The 17954-nt window shown below is 37.7% G+C and overlaps 2 pseudogenes; both read left to right on the top strand.

Moving 5' to 3' along the window:
* The first annotated feature begins 919 nt into the window (after positions 1-919).
* On the top strand, positions 920-1528 carry LOC118580172 (annotated as a pseudogene).
* Positions 1529-16007: 14479 nt separating this feature from the next.
* LOC118580171 lies at positions 16008-16805 on the top strand (annotated as a pseudogene).
* The last annotated feature ends 1149 nt before the right edge of the window (positions 16806-17954 follow it).

The following is a 17954-nucleotide window of genomic DNA, read 5'->3' as shown; positions in this document are numbered from 1 at the left end:
CAAGGTTTATAGGAACATAGTTGAAATTTGCTACAAGATAATATAAAACATTTGACCAAACGTATTCATGAATTTGCCAATCTAGAAGGTGCCACTCTTTAATAAGTGAAATGTAGTGTATTTGAAAAGTGGGCTCAGATATTCCAAGATAATAATATGATATGCGCTAAACAGTAACAGAGCATGGTACATATTAAGAATGATGATTATTCAGATAACTATATCTTCATGAAGCTCCAGCCCAGGCTTCTCTTAAATACAGCAGTTGAGAACAAATGCTAGCTGCTACAAAATTTGTGCCTGCCTTTCCATCCATTTCAATGGGAGATTATTTCCCCTGGTCTTCAGGGGATGGTGTAGATGCTTGACTGTTGCCGAAATGTCACAAAGCAAATAAGGGTTCCAGATCACACACAAGTGCTTTGTGAGCATGGTCATCTGATTAGATTGCAATGGGTGAGTGAGGTCTCAGCTGAGCAACTTCCAGGAAAACAGGAAGTGGATAAGGCTGCTAAAAGTTCTCTGAGAACAATATAAACAGGCATTTATCATGGAAGAAATATGTCTCCAACCACTCAGTAGAACATGCCTCACAGAGTGGATCAAATTATGCCAGTCTTCACGGAGATACACAGGTAAAACTCTAGGATTGAGATATGCATCATGTAGGAGAAAAAGAAAAACAGAAATTTTCTTCCTTATCAGTGTAATGTCTTCAAATAAGCAGATACTTCCCTGGATTCATCCAGTTTGCCATGCTTAAAGGGCCACAGGGATTTATAAGCCAAGAACTACCTAGATTATATCTTGCTATTTGCATACTTCATCCTCAGAAACCACAAATGGTTTACAGCTGTTTTAAAGGGATGTACTTATGAGAAGAGCAGTAATTAGCCTGAGACTAAGAGTAGAAAGCACAATGGATTTTCAGGTGCAGATTTTCAGCTTCCTACTGATCAGTGTAACAGGTAAGAGAGGGGAGGGCATTTAAGCTCAGAATCCACGATTCTTTTCCCCAGGGAAGCTTGAGATTAAGACAACATTTTTCAATTTCTTTCTTCTGAATATCAGGTGGTATGAAGTTATTTTTTGATGGCTACTAACATCTCTTTGTTTTCATTGTCTTCCCCTGCTTAGTGTGCAATGGACAAATTGTTCTCACCCAGTCTCCAGCATCCATGGCTGCATCTCAAGGGGAAAGGGTCACCATGACATGTGTTGTCAGCTCAAGTGTAAGTACCAGTTATTTGCACTGGTACCAGCAGAAACCAGGAGCCTCCCCTAAGCTCCTGATTTATAGCACATCCACTCTGGCTTCTGGAGTCCCAGCTCGCTTCAGTGGCAGTGGGTCTGGGACCTCTTACTCTCTCACAATCAGCAGCATGGAGGCTGAAGATGCTGCCACTTACTACTGTCAGCAGTGGAGTAGTTACCCATCCACACAGTGATACAGACTGGAACAAAAACCCTGTATCTCCCTAGGGCTCAGCTGCTTCCTCCTAGAGTTGAAATGTGGCCAGGGGTTTGATGGCAATAATCCACACAGGGTGCTTTATGCATTGCTTTACAAGGTCATTTGCATCTTTGGGTAACTTAGTATCTCCATAATATATGACTCTGCTTCAGTGCTGATCTCCTTTGGCCAGTGCTTGTTTATTCTCTATTTTGACTCTATTTGTTGAAGGCAAGTGTAGCAGGCCCTTCTAATCAGCCATTTTACTGGAGTTCTCCAGGAGCCCTCATACCTTGTTTCTTCTACCTACACTGATCACAGGATCTTCTCTGGCATTTATCCTTCAGGGCAATCAGTTACTATAAGTAAACTGCTTCTGTTATGTTATTAAAAGTATGATCCATCTTTCTCTATCTTCTGATTTTCTTTACTAGACTTTCCTACCAAAAGTGTCTTGTCAATTTATGCTTGAAGTGATTTTCTCTCCAAAAAAATTCATGACAATCATATATTGTATTACCTTTCTTTTCTCATAACTAATCACTGAAACAATCCACTAAAAATGAAATAAAAATGACTTCAGAGAACTAATAAGTGTTCAATAATTTTTTTCATTTATTTATTTGTTTGTTTATTTATTTATTTTTTATTGTCCATGTGCACATGAGTGCACACGCACACACATACACATACACACACACACACACACACACACACACACTCACACACACTCACACATGCATATGTATAGAACAACATTCTGGAGTCAGCTCTCCCCTATCACCTTGTAGATCAGAGGCATTGACCTCAGTTTGTCTGCCTTCACTGTGTCTGTACCTGCTGAGTCATCTGTATCACCCATGAATTTTTTCTTGTAAATTCTGAAAAAATAGATCAAAGACAACTCTAAAGTATAGAAAAATTGTACATGCACATTGGTTAACATTATTCATTGTGTAAAATGGTCATTCTACCAAAAACAACTTGTAGTACAATGAAACCATGATAACAACTTCAAATATAGACAAAAGTCAGTATTAATATGGACACTGAGTCCAAAAGAATAATGCTGGGAGGCAATTCCATAACAATCTTAAGTAATATAACAGAGCAAGAGTAATAAGCAGTCTGAAACAGAGAAAAACTCATAGATAATTGAAACAGATCTGAATTCCCAGATTATGTCAAAGCAACTAGAGTCAACTGCTTGACAAATAGGGAAAAACTCAATCTCACAAACAAATGAGCACACAAGAAAAGAAAATGATATTTAAAAAAATGAATGTATGCATATAGAATATGAAACCCCATCTCTCACCAATAAAAAATGTAAATTCCCTAATGTTAAAATACCTCAATGTAAAACCTGAAACTGAAATATCTGGGAGTTTTAGAACATGTTCTGACAGGGAGTATGCTAATGCATGTAGAAGGATGTAAGAACTCTACACAAGGGACTAGGATGAGGTGTTTGAATAAGACTGGCCCCTATGGGCTCACAGATTTACTGTGTATTGCTAAGTTAATAAGTCAGGGTTACATTAGAAGGTATGGCATTTTTGGAGGAGATATGTAATTAGAGTTTGGCTTTGAGGTTTCAAAAGACTATGCCAGGCTCACTGCTTTCTCTCTCTCTCTCTCTCTCTCTCTCTCTCTCTCTCTCTCTCTCTCTCTTTCTCTCTCTCTCTCTTTTGCTGCATTGCATTAGGATATACAACTCTCAGCACTATCCTGGCCACCATACTCCCTGTCATGATGATAATGGGAAAACCCTGTGAAACTGTAAGCAAGCCATGAATTAAATGTTTTCTTTTATAAGAGTTGCTTTGGTCATCGTGTCTCTTTATAGCAATGGAAAAATGACAAAGACAATGATCATTCAAGAAATAAGGACAACAGTTGACAATTAGGAGGACATCCTGAATCTAATAAAATTTGTTCAGCAAAGGGAACAGATATTTGATTGAAAAGTCAGTCTACAGAATGGGAGAAAGTCTTTGTGTGATTTGTATCAGACAAAGGATTAATATCTAGACTATGTAAGGAACTCAAAAATATCAAGAAAACAAATTCTGATCAGTCTTAATAATAAAATCCCACAGTCAAATATAGAGGTAAATGCTGAAAGACAAGAGAGTTAAAGGAGCAAGCCACACCTGCTTCTTACCTAGACAACTCCTCAGCCTGAAAAGTTTGAAAGCTCATCCCTCTGCCTAATATTCTATCAATTTCCCCTCAGGTGCCTGCCCTGAGGAGATTTCTACTAGAGTTCTGGGGAAGATACTACAAGTGGCTAAGATACTAATCTGAGGGATAGCAAATAAATTTAAGCACACCAAACTGTTCAGTCCATTCACAATTCTTCTAAGCCAATTCTATCTATACAACTTCTTTTCTGTTTTCATACTTAGCTGCTCTCTGTCCCTTCTTCTGCTGCTTTCTCGTTGTTCCTATCTTTGTTCTAGTTCTTCTCTATCTTTGTTCTTCCCATTTTCTTCTCCCCCACCCCAAACATGCATATACATACATACATATACATATACATACATACATACACACACATTCATTAACAACCTGTTAGTAAAAACTACAAAGTAAACTGTTTGGGATAATTGAAGTTGCTTTTACAAACAAACTGGAATCATGGGGATATACTAGGGTTTAGATGAATTTTGGCCACCACAGGACCTAACGGGAAACTGATGAATCTGTGTGGATTTAACACATCATTTGTAAAGCCTGTCAATCAGTGGGAGATATGTAGATGCCTTCACAGAGGCTTGGAAAAGAAAAATTATCATAAAGATAATTTTAGCTAAGTATGGTAAGAAACATGAGCCTTCTCTTGCTGACTCTGTAATAGGAGGAATATTGAAATAATGAATATTCATGCCTCAAGTAAGGCCTTTGTTAAGGATGGTGTATAATAAAGTAAGACTAACCAGTAAAGAGCTAATTTTGTGAACATGATTAAAAGTTTTAATGTTGGTGGGTAGAGTGGTACATGTCTCTAAACTTAGTGCTTGGGATGTGGAACCTGGAGGATTTCCATTAGCTGAGGCCTACCTAGTCTACATAGCAAGCTCCAGGCCAGCCAAGGCAACTTTGTGAGACTCTGTCTCAAAATAAAAAATTAATTAATTAAAATCTGAGGATAACTTTATGGGGTGTGTGTATGTGTGTGTGTGTGTGTGTGTGTGTGTGTGTGTGTGTGTGTCTGTGTCTGTGTCTGTGTCTTTGTCTGTGGTTAGGATGGACATGAACAGGTCAGGGTTGATGGTGTCTTTCTCGAGAAGAGGGCAATACTAACACAAGTTTAAGACACCAGCATTAGTGCTGACAACTACTATAAGACAATGAAGTTTACAGAAGTTTACAAACTCTTGCTCCACATTGCATTGACAAATTTCTCCAAGCCTCTGACAATTTCTGTCGAACAGTTCTGAGCACATTTAATTGACACAACGCCTAGAAGCTGGTGACCCCTAAAAGCTTTTCTCAGATCCTCACTCCTGTTTGTAACAACCCTGCCACAGAAGGGCCAGAAACCCAAGCTGCTCTTAAAATAAAAATGAAACAGAATGTTTGATTCATGATAGATTCTATAAAACCAATGTTTATGCTTACTTCTGTTTCAGAAATGTGGGTTTATCAGTGTGTGGAAATAATCCCTAAAAATACCTAAATTCCCGATCACAGACTGGCAAAATGGCTTTCCCAGATATTTTGGCACTCAACGCCATTGGATTAGTCTGTGATGGAGGAGCAAAGCCTTAGCTGAGCAGATGCCAGATCTAGGGTAGACAGTTCTAGGGACTCAGAATATTCAATGTACATTATGAGTATTCACCCTTAGCTGAGCTTTCTCATGGAAAAAAGTAAATCCCACACACTGAAGAACATAATCTGTCATTCATGATGGTCAAACTAGACTAGCTATGAAAAACAAAACAAAACAAACAAAGAAAGAAAACAAAATAAATGAAACAGAACATCATCAGCAACAACAAGCAAAATGTGTGGGGAATATGCTAGACAAGAAGTGTGCGACATTGTAGAGATAAAAACAATGAAAGATGTGGGACCATATCAACTTAAATACTATAAGTAAGTGAAATGACCACATATGTTTATGAGCCAAGAATATCCTGGCCTACCCTCTGCTGTTTGCATGTTTACTCCTCAGAAAGCATAGATTCCTCAGACTCACTTTTATGAGAAAGTACCTAGAAAAGAGAAATTTGTAGTCAGACACAGAGACCAGGCAAGATGGGCTTGCTATTGTAAACTGTCAACTTGCTGCTACACAGTGCTATGAGTGAGAGAGAGGGGAGGCTCCAAACAAACTCAGCATCCACTTCCTTGTGGAAGTTTTAGTTTAAAAGAAAAACTTTCCTTTATTTCCTCTTTTCTTTCCCATGCTCTTCTTCATCTTTTGTTTCTTTTTGTTGTCATATTGGTCTTCTTTGCATAGCACATGGTATGAAGATATTCGGGAATCTCCTTTTCTGTGAACTTCTATCTCTTTTCATCTTGCCATCTTTAGAATTGAATGGAGAAATAGTTCTCACCTAGTCTCCAGAATCTCTTTTTGTTTCTCAAGGAGAGAGGGTCTATATCCCCTGCAGGGTCAGCTCATGTGGCATATATGGTAACTTGCACTGGTACCAGCAGAAACCAAGAGCCATTTCTAAGCTCTGGATCATAGGAACATCCAACCTGGCCTCTGGAGTCCCAGCTTCCCTGGCAGGGGTTATGAGACCACTTATTCTTTCACAATCAACAGCATGCATGCTGATGTTGCTGCCACTACCCCTGACAACAGAAGAAAAATATCCCATTCAAACAGTTCTAAAACCTGTAAAACCACTTTCAGTTGCTCTGGAAGCCTGTGCTTCCCCCTCAGAAGATGCAATATAGTCAAGAGTTTGACTAATATGTGACAGAATCTCCCAACATTTGTGCAATGAAAACAGGGCTGAATTTCACTCAGGGCCTTAAGCAGCAATTACTTGAAGAGAAAATGTGTGGATGGAGAAAATAGACAGAGATAATCAGAAGCCCCATCTTTCTGTCATGCTGTGGATAGGAGTGTTTGAGAGCATTTATTCAGATTTCCTGACCTGGACAATGATCCTGGGGAGGATGACATTAGGTTTTAGAGAATATGTACAGGGCTTAAGAATTCATACTTTCATAAAAGTTTCAAATTGCAGGAGGGACAATAGCCCTGTTACAGAGTAGTCTTTCATCAAAGACTGTCTGTGTCTTCAGAGGTTATATCTAAACAATGAAAACAGTGGTCTCTGTCACCTCTTCTTGGGTGAGAAATATTAATGATAATATCTTACTACAATTTTGTAGAATGTGCAGCAATGTGGAAATGATTATACTTAAAAGATATGAACTGATTTTAAAAAGCTCTAAATCTCTCAAATTATGAAAAGGGTTTTCATTCTACTTCCTAAAGTGCATGTTGAGATCATTATATATAATCTCATCTTTTAATTTTAGAGTTTGGAGGTATATATATATATATATATATATTCAATATAGAGTCCCTATATTCCTCAATATTCAGTTGAATAATTAAAAATAATTATTCCAAGGCATTGCATGTTCAATACAAACTTCTTTCATATTTTAAATGTATGTCTTTTCCTGCATTGTGGTGTTAGGTAGCTGGTGCTTTTGTTTGACCCTCAGCTGTCACAGCTGTAGCAGCATCAATACTCAGGTAGCCAAGTGACCGCTATAGAGCTATCAATATTCCACAACACACCATATTAACTAAGCTAACTGAAATAATCTACAGTTTTTCATAAGCTATGGAATATTTTTATGTTGGATGGCCTTGCCATCATATAGACGAATATAAAATCTAATCACATATAAGCTTAGAGTGCTCCAAAGATTAGGTGTATTAAATGTATTTTTAGCTAATACCTTTCAACGCTATATGCTTTTATCTGATGTGACTCAAATGTGAATGGAATGTGTGTGTTGGAAGTAATAAACTCTCTACTCTATTAACTTTTGCAACTGTATTTAATACATGGTCATTAATATTTCCTAACTGTTTTCAAAAATTAGATATTTTCTTGATAAAGTCCAGATATCCTGGAATTTTGCTGGCTTCAAAATTGTAGTAGAGGATGATCTTGAACTTCAGAAACCCCTTCCTTTTACTCCCAAGAGATGGGACTACTGGAGTACACCAGCAAGCCCAATTCATGCAATGCTGAGGCTCTAACTCAGGGATCATTTTTTATAGTAGGTAATCAATTACACTACAATATCTATATTTTATTTCTTATTGGTAATAAGAATTTGACTGCCAATATGTGTTCTTGCATATATTTATGTGTGATAGCCTATACAGAAGTCTTCCTAATGTTGGTGATCTTTCACAGAAAGAACCAATCCTATGTTTGGTTCATTAGATTTTAGTGAACACATTATATTTGGCCACCAATCATTGTCCTCTAATTTTCTGGGTTCCAGTTGGACAAATATTCAACCTTGTTTTCATTTGAGCATTCCTTCAAGCAGCACAAGTTGGGAGGCAATAATATATGTTTATCTAATGATGATCACCAACCTTTGGACTGCCAATCACTGTAATAGGAAGGATAAATGAGGTTTCAGCTTTTTATTCACTTGCCATCCAGAATTTTCGCCTAGTTTCTGTCCAGTTGTAAGAGTGGTCTAAGCATATTCCATGCCCACAAGTAGTCAGTGTACAGTGGAGAGTCCACTGCATTCACAATTCCTTGTGTTGCAGATGGAGAAAAGCCTTTCCTTGGTCTCAGGACATCAATAACACTCTCATGGTTATAGTAGGATCAGTGCCATATTTGCTTCCCCTATCATTTAAACCCACTACAGTCTGGAGCAGACATGATACAGCTGCTTGATTACTTATCCTTATAACATATGTGGAGACTGCTGATTAACATCAAAAGAGTTTCCAAAGCTGAGAACACACAGGCCAAAATAAGAAATCAATTCAGTAGGTCAGAAAGGAAATATTTGACCTAATACAGATGACATAAAATACCTTACCCAAAGGATCATTGTAGAAAATTAAAGACTGTCAGTGCCCGACTTCCCACTCGTTATTTATAATCTCTTTTATCCATTCTTTGTATGTTGAAAATTGCTAATGGTATGAATTTATACAAAATAATTATTCCTCCCTATGTTTTTTCTCCTCTTTGAGAGACTTTCCACAGCTTCTTGGAATTTAGATACCAGATCACATCACCCCTGTATTTGTGGCCATTAAGTCATTGGCTATAAAACAATGTGAGTGTGAACTTCATATCTCCCTAGCCTTTTGAGACTGTTGTGCAAAGGATCATGGGATTGGGCTTTGTCTACACTAGATGAGTAGCACGTTAATCTGTGGTTTCTCAATGTCTCTCAATAGTTGATATACAGACTACACCCCAGGGACCTAGATCAAAGTAAGAGAATTAGGTCAGCACTGATGTGTTTTTCCTCTAAGTAATCTCATTATTTCACACACTTCTATGGATAGTACATCATGGAAGCCATGGAGGTTTAACAACCAGCCCAATAATTAGATCATAGATGGACTGTAGTGTTATTTGCTTCTAGACGATGGAGTTTGCTGGGATATGGGCTTCCGGAGTAATGTGGAAAAAGACAGATTAAGTGTGAGTCTAGCGACAGACCAAGTTATATCTATGTTAGTTCTATCCATTCTATCATGTCTTGTGCCCAGTAATAGCTGTAGAATGTTCTGAGAATGCCACTTCAAAAAGAAGGTGAAGGTCGACATAACTGACTGAAAGAGCCAGACACTGTGTCAAGCCAACTCTAGAACAGATACTTTGAAAGTGGCATTAAAAATTCCAGAGAGTAAGACAGCAGATGGCATCCCTGCTATTTTCCTCAGTTGTAGAGCTGGTGCAGCACAGAGACTGTCTTCTGGCACCAGGCTCCTTACCCTGTGACCCATGTAACAATGAATTCACTTATGCCTGTCTGTAGGGAACAAATTCACTCCTTATTCTCTCTCTCTCTCTCTCTCTCTCGCTCTCGCTCTCGCTCTCTGTGTGTGTGTGTGTGTGTGAACATTCTGTGCTAATATTATGTGAAATGCATCAGAGAATGTGAAAGTTATTATGTAATTAGATCAGAAGCTATTCCCATAAAAGTCTACTGACATGACTACCCAAATGTGAGCTGAACAAGGATGACACCAGATTATATGACAAACTGAATGGCAAAAGCCCACAAAGCCTCATATTTACACTAAGTATTACAGAAAACTAAGTAAATCTGAAAATAAGAAAGGTAATGTTCCCCAGGAAAGAGTACACTGTTAGTTTTCTACTGTCAAATGCTCATACCTGAAAACATACATACAAGTAACATTATATGGACTGAATACTTCATATTATAACATCTACAAATACCTATGAAGGACCCTGCAATTGTTTATGTACTTTCTAGAACTGTACCATATCAGAAAGACTCTGGAACGGAGGGAAATATAACAAGAAAATTCTACACTGAACATGACAGAAATCAAAATAATGTGCAACTCATAGAATGGGGTTGTTCTTTGTTGTCTGAAGAAGAGGACATTCCTTGAAAATAAGCATGTTCTGTCTTATGAGAGTACAACAGGCCTGGAATGAGTTAATGGTTTAGCCAGTCCTGGGGTTGTGCCTAGACTTTGCTGATTTGCATGTGCCAAGAGTACATCCCACTGCCCTGAGGACTTCTTCATAGTCAGGTCACACTCTGCGCTGGAGTCAGCTTCACAGAGGTCCCAGCACAGACATGAGGGTCCCCAATCAGCTCCTGGGGTTGCTGCTGCTGTGGCTCACAGTTAAAGAAGAAACCACTGGAAATTGATTCATCTGGACTGTGGTCAGTGCTTCTTGTTCTCTGGAAAAGTCTTCATCTAACAGAATTAATTGTGTGGGCAATTTTTTATTTCAATTTTCCTCTCTTAGGTGCCAGATGTGACATCCAGATGACCCAGTCTCCAGCCTCTCTGTCTGCATCTCTGGGAGCATGTTTCACCATCACATGCTGGGCAAGTCAGGACATTTATAGTTATTTAGCATGGTATCAGCAGAAACCAGGGAAACGTCCTCAGCTCCTCATCTATTATGCAAACAGCTTGGCAGATGGGGTTCCATCAAGATTCAGTGGCAGTGGATCTGGCACACAGTATTCTCTCAAGATCAGCAGCCTGCAGGCTGAAGATGTGGCAACTTATTACTGTTGGCAAGGTAACAGTTACCCCCCCACACACAGTGATTCAAGCCATGACATAAACCACCAGGGAAGCAGAAGTGAGAGCCTGGGCTGCACCAACTCCTTATTCTATGGTGTCCAGCTGCTGAGAGTTTCCCTCTTTGCTAAGATTTAAAGGTCAATGTGATGTTTTGTACAGGGTTAGGGAAACTTTTTTGATGGTCATGTATGACTACTCTCCCTGTCTGAACATTAAAAAAAGCAATAATGTCATGACTCACATGAAAAAATAACTTTTCCTAAGTTTCAGAGTTTTGGCAACAGCGAAGATTACTACAACATAGGTATCAATACATACATACATACACATACACACACACACACACACACACACACACACACACACACACACACCTACAAATAGATTTACACAAAATCAGTTATTTCTACAGGAAAATTATTATCTAATTTTCATAGTATTAAAATCTTGAGGAATCAGGCTGGGGAGATGACTTAGTACAGTGGTTCTCAATCTTCCTAATGCTGCTACACTTTAATACATTTCCTTGTGTTGTGGTGACACCCTTCAATAAAATTTTTTTCCTTGCTACATTTTAGCTGTATTTTTCTCCTTATGTGGATTATAGTGTAAATAATTTTGGCAATAAGGTTCGTAAAAGGAGTCACAACTCACAGATTGAGAATTGCTGCCTTAATTTTAAGAGCACTAAATTCTCTTTTAAAGGGCCTGTGCTTGATTCCCAGCACAGATGACTGCTAGCTCCTGTCTGTAACTCCAGTTCCAGTGTTTCTGAGACCCTCTTCTGGCCTCTGAGAGCATTGTGATATAAGAACAAATAATCTGGGAAAACACCAGTACACATAAAATAAAATTATTAAATCTTAAATATTCCAGAAAAATTCATACTGGGAAGAGATTTTTCTCATAACCTAGAATCCATTTTTTTTTTTTTTACTGAAAGTAAGGCTTTCTGATCACATGGTCCTCAGTGTATGAACTCCCATATTATGTGCATGGAAGGGAAGAAGATTTCCTCTCTTGTGTGTTTGCTCATTTTTCTTCTTACAGAGACATAAAGTTTCTTGGTTACTTTTCTATTGTTATAACCAAACTTCATGACCAAAGCAATTTATGAATGATAGTGTGCATTTGCGGTCTTAAAGTTCAGTTTGGTGGGAAGCATGGCAGCAGGCAAATAATACAGCCCTGTAGAAGTAGATAAGAGCTTCGATCTTCAACTGCAAATAGGAGACAGAGAGATAATCGAGACTGGAGCAACTTCATCAAGCTGCATGCTCACCACTCTTCAAACAGAGCTCTCAACTCATTCCAACCCATGTCTTCACAACACCTTCCAAGATGAACAAGTAAACCCAGAGAGATACGATAAAGTAGGGACTGTCAACCAATTCAGCCTACAAATAAATTTGCACAGTAAACCATGTCCTTAAAATAACATTTTGTGGAAAAGGTTCATTTATTATCTTATACTTATATACTATCTACCATGCATATGATTACCACCAGACATATCACAGGAAAAAGACATATACATTGAACAAATGCTATCAATCAAAATAGAGAATTATATGTATTAGACACCTGATCAAACAACACTTTCTTCTTCTGGATGATAAATAGAAAGACTCTCTTAGAATTATCTATTGAGTGAATTTCATTCAGGGTCTTCTGTTCTATTGCATTTTATCTGTCCTGTAGCTCACTTTAATTCTGAATAAAATCCTTGATGATTTGTTACAACATAAATAACAGTAAAATAGGAAAAGGAAACCTCAATTGAGAAAATGGCTCCATAAGATTGGCCTGTAGGCAAGACAGTGTGTTCTTGTCTGGAATAACGATGTCTGTGGGAGGGCCCACCACAATATGGATGGTGCCACCCTTGGGCAGGTTGTCCTGGGTGCAATAACAGAATAGGTTCAGAGCTGAAGAGATGGCTCAGTGGTGAAAAGCTAGGCTCACAACTTAAAAAGAAAAATTAAGAAAATAATTTGCTCAAAGAAATTTTAATTTACATTTCTATGATGTCATCTTGGAGTTTGGTTTAATGACTTCTTTCTTTATTATTATCTTAGTGTTTCTATTGCTGTGATGAACACCATGACCAAAGCAACTTGAGGAGAAAATGGCTTATATATCTCAGGTTACACTCAGTCACTGAGGACATTCATGGCAGAAACTGAAGCAGGGAAGTACAGTTACAGTAGTAACACTAAAAGTTGGAAATACTCCCTATGGTCATGGGTGTGTAGAATTAATGTAGTGAGAATTAACATGCCATCAAAGGCAATTAGTAGATTCACTCTAATCCCAATGTAATTGTTCACAGGTAGGGAAAAAGGAACAATCTTAAAAGTTACATGGGCCAGGTGGTGGTGGCAAACACTTTTAATCCTAGCACTCAGGAGGCTGAGGCATGCAGATCTCTGAGAGTTCGAGGCTAGCCTGGTCTACAAAGTGAGTTCCAGGAAAGACACAAAGCTATACAGAGAAACCCTGTCTCAAAAACCACAAAAAAGTTACATGGAAGCTGAGAAAAAAGAATAATACTGTATCCACTTCCATACATGATCTCAGTTACAGTAGGGAACAATAATGATAGAAACAGTATGGTGCTGACAAAAATATACACATATACATTAATGAAACAGAATAGAAGATCCAATACACATTTACACACACACCAACTGTAAGAAGGATAGAAAAGAAATATCAACAAATTGTGATAGGAAGATTGGATGGGATATCTGCATATAGAAGAATAAAACTGGAACCCTGTCTCACATCTTGCACTGAAATCAACTACAGATGCATCAATGATGGTGAAAACATTGAAAGATTAATGTAGAGACTCATACATTTCCAGAAATGGAAGATGGCAAATATTCTACAACATATAGACATAGGTGAGAAAGTTCTAAACAGGAATGCAAGTGAGTAAATTTGTATGGACTTAAATTCTAGATCTTCTGTTCTGAATTTCATTCTAAAAATAAGGCCAACAATTGACAAGTAGGATGTTTTGAAACAAAAAGTCTTCTATACAACAAAGGGAACAAACAGTCAATTGACTGAAGAGCTAGTTTATGGAAAGGGAGAAATTCTTTGTCAGCTGTACACCTGACAGATGATTGGTATTTAGAATACCTAACGAACTCAAGAAGTAAACTATATAGAAACCAACCCAATGAAAGTGCTATACATATAAAGAAACCACAAGATCTTGTACTCCACAAAAATATAATTCATTAAATTTTTAAAAATATTTAAAGGCAGCATCATGTATAGCTGGGAAATGCTGTCCCCAGAGATACATTATTAAACAAAACTTAAATGCAGGCATAACTACATCATTGTGATTTTTTCGTGAGAGAGAACTCAGAGGTCACCTAACAATATATAGCTTGTCTCTTGTCGCCAAGATCTAGATGATACAGCCACATTAATGATGATACCATGTACTTTGATTGCACAATATAGAGAAATGAAGGTGGAAGTGAGCTGGAGGCTTCTTGATGGCTGGGTAGCTTTGATAGTTCTAGAAGATGCTTTGAAGTTTGCTGGGAGAGAGAAGATATTGATATATCTTATCTCACACTTACAGGGACACCACAATCTACTAGGTTGAACTGACTACTGTCATGTGCCCATATGCAGAGCAGTGACACTGCTGTTATTTAGCCAATAGCTTTCTTACTGGATTTGAGAATAACTCCAGATATGTGTACTTTAAACATGGTCAAACACACTTTACATTGAGTCCACAGACTCCAGATGAGAATTGGATATTGTTCAGGTAAACTGACCAAGTGCCAAGCATCCCTCTATCTATACAAACATATCCATAGTTATACACTTAGGTATGTTTGTAGTGGGAAGATTGCCTGTGTGCCTGCAGTTGGGACAAATCTCTCCCACTCACATCTCTCAGGTAAACACACAGAGGATTATATTAATTATAACTGCATGGCCATGGCTCAGGCCTTTTGCTAGCTAGCTCTTATATCATTTTTACCTCAGAGCAAGTTCAAACTAGACTAAAGGCCTTTGTGAATAGATCATAAGTTTGAAACTTTATAGTTATACACAAGGTCAGAATCCCAGGTGTCTACCAAGGTTACTAACCTAAAACACCCTAAGAAAAACCCGCCAATTCTTCACTTGCCAAGTCTGCTGAAAAAAAGCTACGTCTCAGAGTTTGTGGCACTGGGTACTGTACCCCACCCTCTCTGGTCCTGAGACCTTGGAAGCTTGCATTACTATGTTAATGGCTCTGCTCCTTATCATCTATTCTATGAATGTGCTATGACCTTGATGGTTTTGAAACTTTTCTCAGGATTGTAAGCAACCTCCTATTAGAAATCTTGGGGAGCCAGGCAAGAGAGGGTCAAATTACTAGAGCTGAACGAAGCTGTAGCGTTAGAGAAGCATTAGAACAAATAGAGAACAGCAAATAGATCAGAGGCAGAAATTAGCTTACTTAGAACAATAAAGTAGATGGACTGTAAGAGCACAGTGTACATAGATTCAATTGATATCCTTAAGATTAGATTTCCAGCTATTTGTAGATTATACCACGGACCCTGAGCGAAGGCCCTAGGTGCTGGATGTCAATAATCTTCAATACTAGTCAGCTAATATATTTTTTAAACAAATGAAAACAAATATAAATAAAAGAATACAAGATATCCAAACCAATGAGATAGAGTAAAACAAGTATCAAGTGGAAATTTATGGTGATAAAAAAAAAGCACAGAATGATCTACATTTCTTAGAAAAGCCCACTAGATTTTATTACAGGAGCATAGAACCTGAATCTGCTCCACAAACCTGAAATAGCCTTATCTCCATTTCCTCCTTGAGATTTCTCTGTCTTTTTCTAAAATCAACTTTACAAAAAATAGTTGACATGACCAGACATTAGAATCAATTCATGAGAGAGTGACTGCAGCACACTGTGCTTTTAATTTTGTTATGTGTGAAGAGAGTCAGGAACATGAACTTGACTTCCATGTTGAATTTTAAGCATCTTGCTGTTCTATCAATCAACACATTTTATGTTACCAATTATACCCTAATATAAAAGATCATTTGTTGTTTTTTAGAAATATAAGAGGCCCACATAACTCTTCTTTCTGTCTATATTGCTGCATACACCTTGATATTTGTATATTACTCTCTAGGGTAGAGTTCCCCTTGCTGGTCTGAGTTATAGAAGCTCAGCTGTACTTGTTCGTTGACTAATCACACACTTCAGGTTATTTTCTCAAAATGAGGTCCCCTGTTCAGTTCTTGGGGCTGCTGATGCTCTGGATTCCTGGTAAGGAGTGAGAGAAATGCCAAAATAAAACGGGCGTAGTAGGGTATGCTCTGGGGCACACTGCTGTCCAAGTACTTTCTGTTCATGTGTGATATAGCAGGTCTCAGGTTCCAAGATTACCATGTGAGGTTAAGATCTGTGAGAGAAGGATTCTAAGATGGAATCCCGGCTCCTCAGATGATTTTGACCCAGATGGAACTGAATTTTGTCTAGAGTCTGTCTGGCGTCCCTTTAGGGCTTTCTAATCACTTGTTTCGTGATAAAGGATTTACTGTATGAACAAATACCAATATAAAAATAACAAAACTATCACTTTAAATAAGTAAGATAAAGAAGAACTGAAAGATTGCTCATGAAGTTTCCACATGACTTTGTACACGTCTCTTATTATTTCAGCTTCCAGTGATGATGCCATGCTGAACGAGACTCCATTCTCCCTGATTGTCCTCTTTGGAGATGACTCCTCTATCTCTTGCAGTTCTAGTGAGATTCTCCTAGATATTGAAGGGGATACATAATTGAACTGGTACCTGCAGAGGCCTGGCCAGTCTCCCCAGCTCCTCATCTATGGTGTCTAGCTCCAGGAATATGGGATCTCAGACAGGTTCATTGGCAGTGGATCTGAGACAGATGTCACACTGAAAATAAGCAGTGTGGAGGCTGAGGATGTTGGAACATATTACTGTTCCCAAACTACACCTGTTCCTCCCACAGTTAACACTCACACTAACAAAAACCAATTCATGTGATAGAGAGAGAGAGATGCTGAGAACTCAGAGTAACTGGTTGTAGCTGAGGGCTCTGGAGCTTTATGTCATCACTGTGCTTCAAGAGCCACCTCTTTCTGGCCTTATTGGCCTCATCAGCATCACAAGCCTTGGTATTGGATCTGCCTCAGGACAATGCTATACCAGTGCCTGCTCAGCATGCATGACTGAAGACCCATCATGCTTCAGTAGGTCTTGTCTGCTTTCATCACTCATTTAAAATTACTCAGGTTAAGAGCTGGGTAATGAGACTTATACTCGAATTAAACTGTTTTATTTTATATAATTAATTTATTCATCTCACATTAGGTTTTTATTTAAATTCCATTTCATTTACTGTAAATATTTTATCTCCCACTTTCTTTTTGCCTCTCTTCATGTTTTCTATTTATGTAACGACTGTTTCTATTTTCAACTTTTAGTGAGTGAATATAGACATTTTAATTTTTTTATTTTCATAAGAACACCAAGTTTGTTATTTTATTCAGCAATTCTAACTATTTAAACTGGAAAAAATAAACTCATAATCACTAATTGATGAGGCCACATTCATAACACTTATTCTTTTGCACATTTATATAATACATATTTTTCTGCTTTCTTCCTCTTTTGTTTTTTATCTTTGAAGCCTGGTGTTTTTCCACACTAATATTTTATCCTCTTTTCTATATGCATTTAATGAGTTATATACAATTATGTATTTTCAGGATGAAAGAGGCTTTCCATTTGTTTCAAGATAAAGGACTTTCTGAAGCATCTAAAATGGGATTATCTTTTCAAAAATTATTTACATTATGTTATGTGTATGTGTATTTTGCCTGCGTGCATAAGCATATCACCTAAAATTGGAGTTACAGACAATATATATTATATTCAAAATATAATTTTCTTACCTTGGCATTAATACTGTGTATTTCTTTCATTAATTCAAAGGCTTTAGAGACTTGTTGAAAATGCTGTTTGGTCTTTGTATATACAGATCACATTTTATAATTAGTGAAGCTAAAATTGTCACTTAGAAAATTAAAGTTTTAATACAATTTTAACCTCCCAATATAATTTGTTTCAACCTCACCAGAAAATTATTTCCTCCACCTTTTTACTAGACAGTCTAAAATAATTGGAAGTACA

Source organism: Onychomys torridus, chromosome 3 (genome assembly GCF_903995425.1).
Source record: "Onychomys torridus chromosome 3, mOncTor1.1, whole genome shotgun sequence".
NCBI lineage: Eukaryota > Metazoa > Chordata > Mammalia > Rodentia > Cricetidae > Onychomys > Onychomys torridus.
Note: the sequence above shows the minus strand (reverse complement) of the source record. Positions and strands in the feature narration are given on the sequence as shown.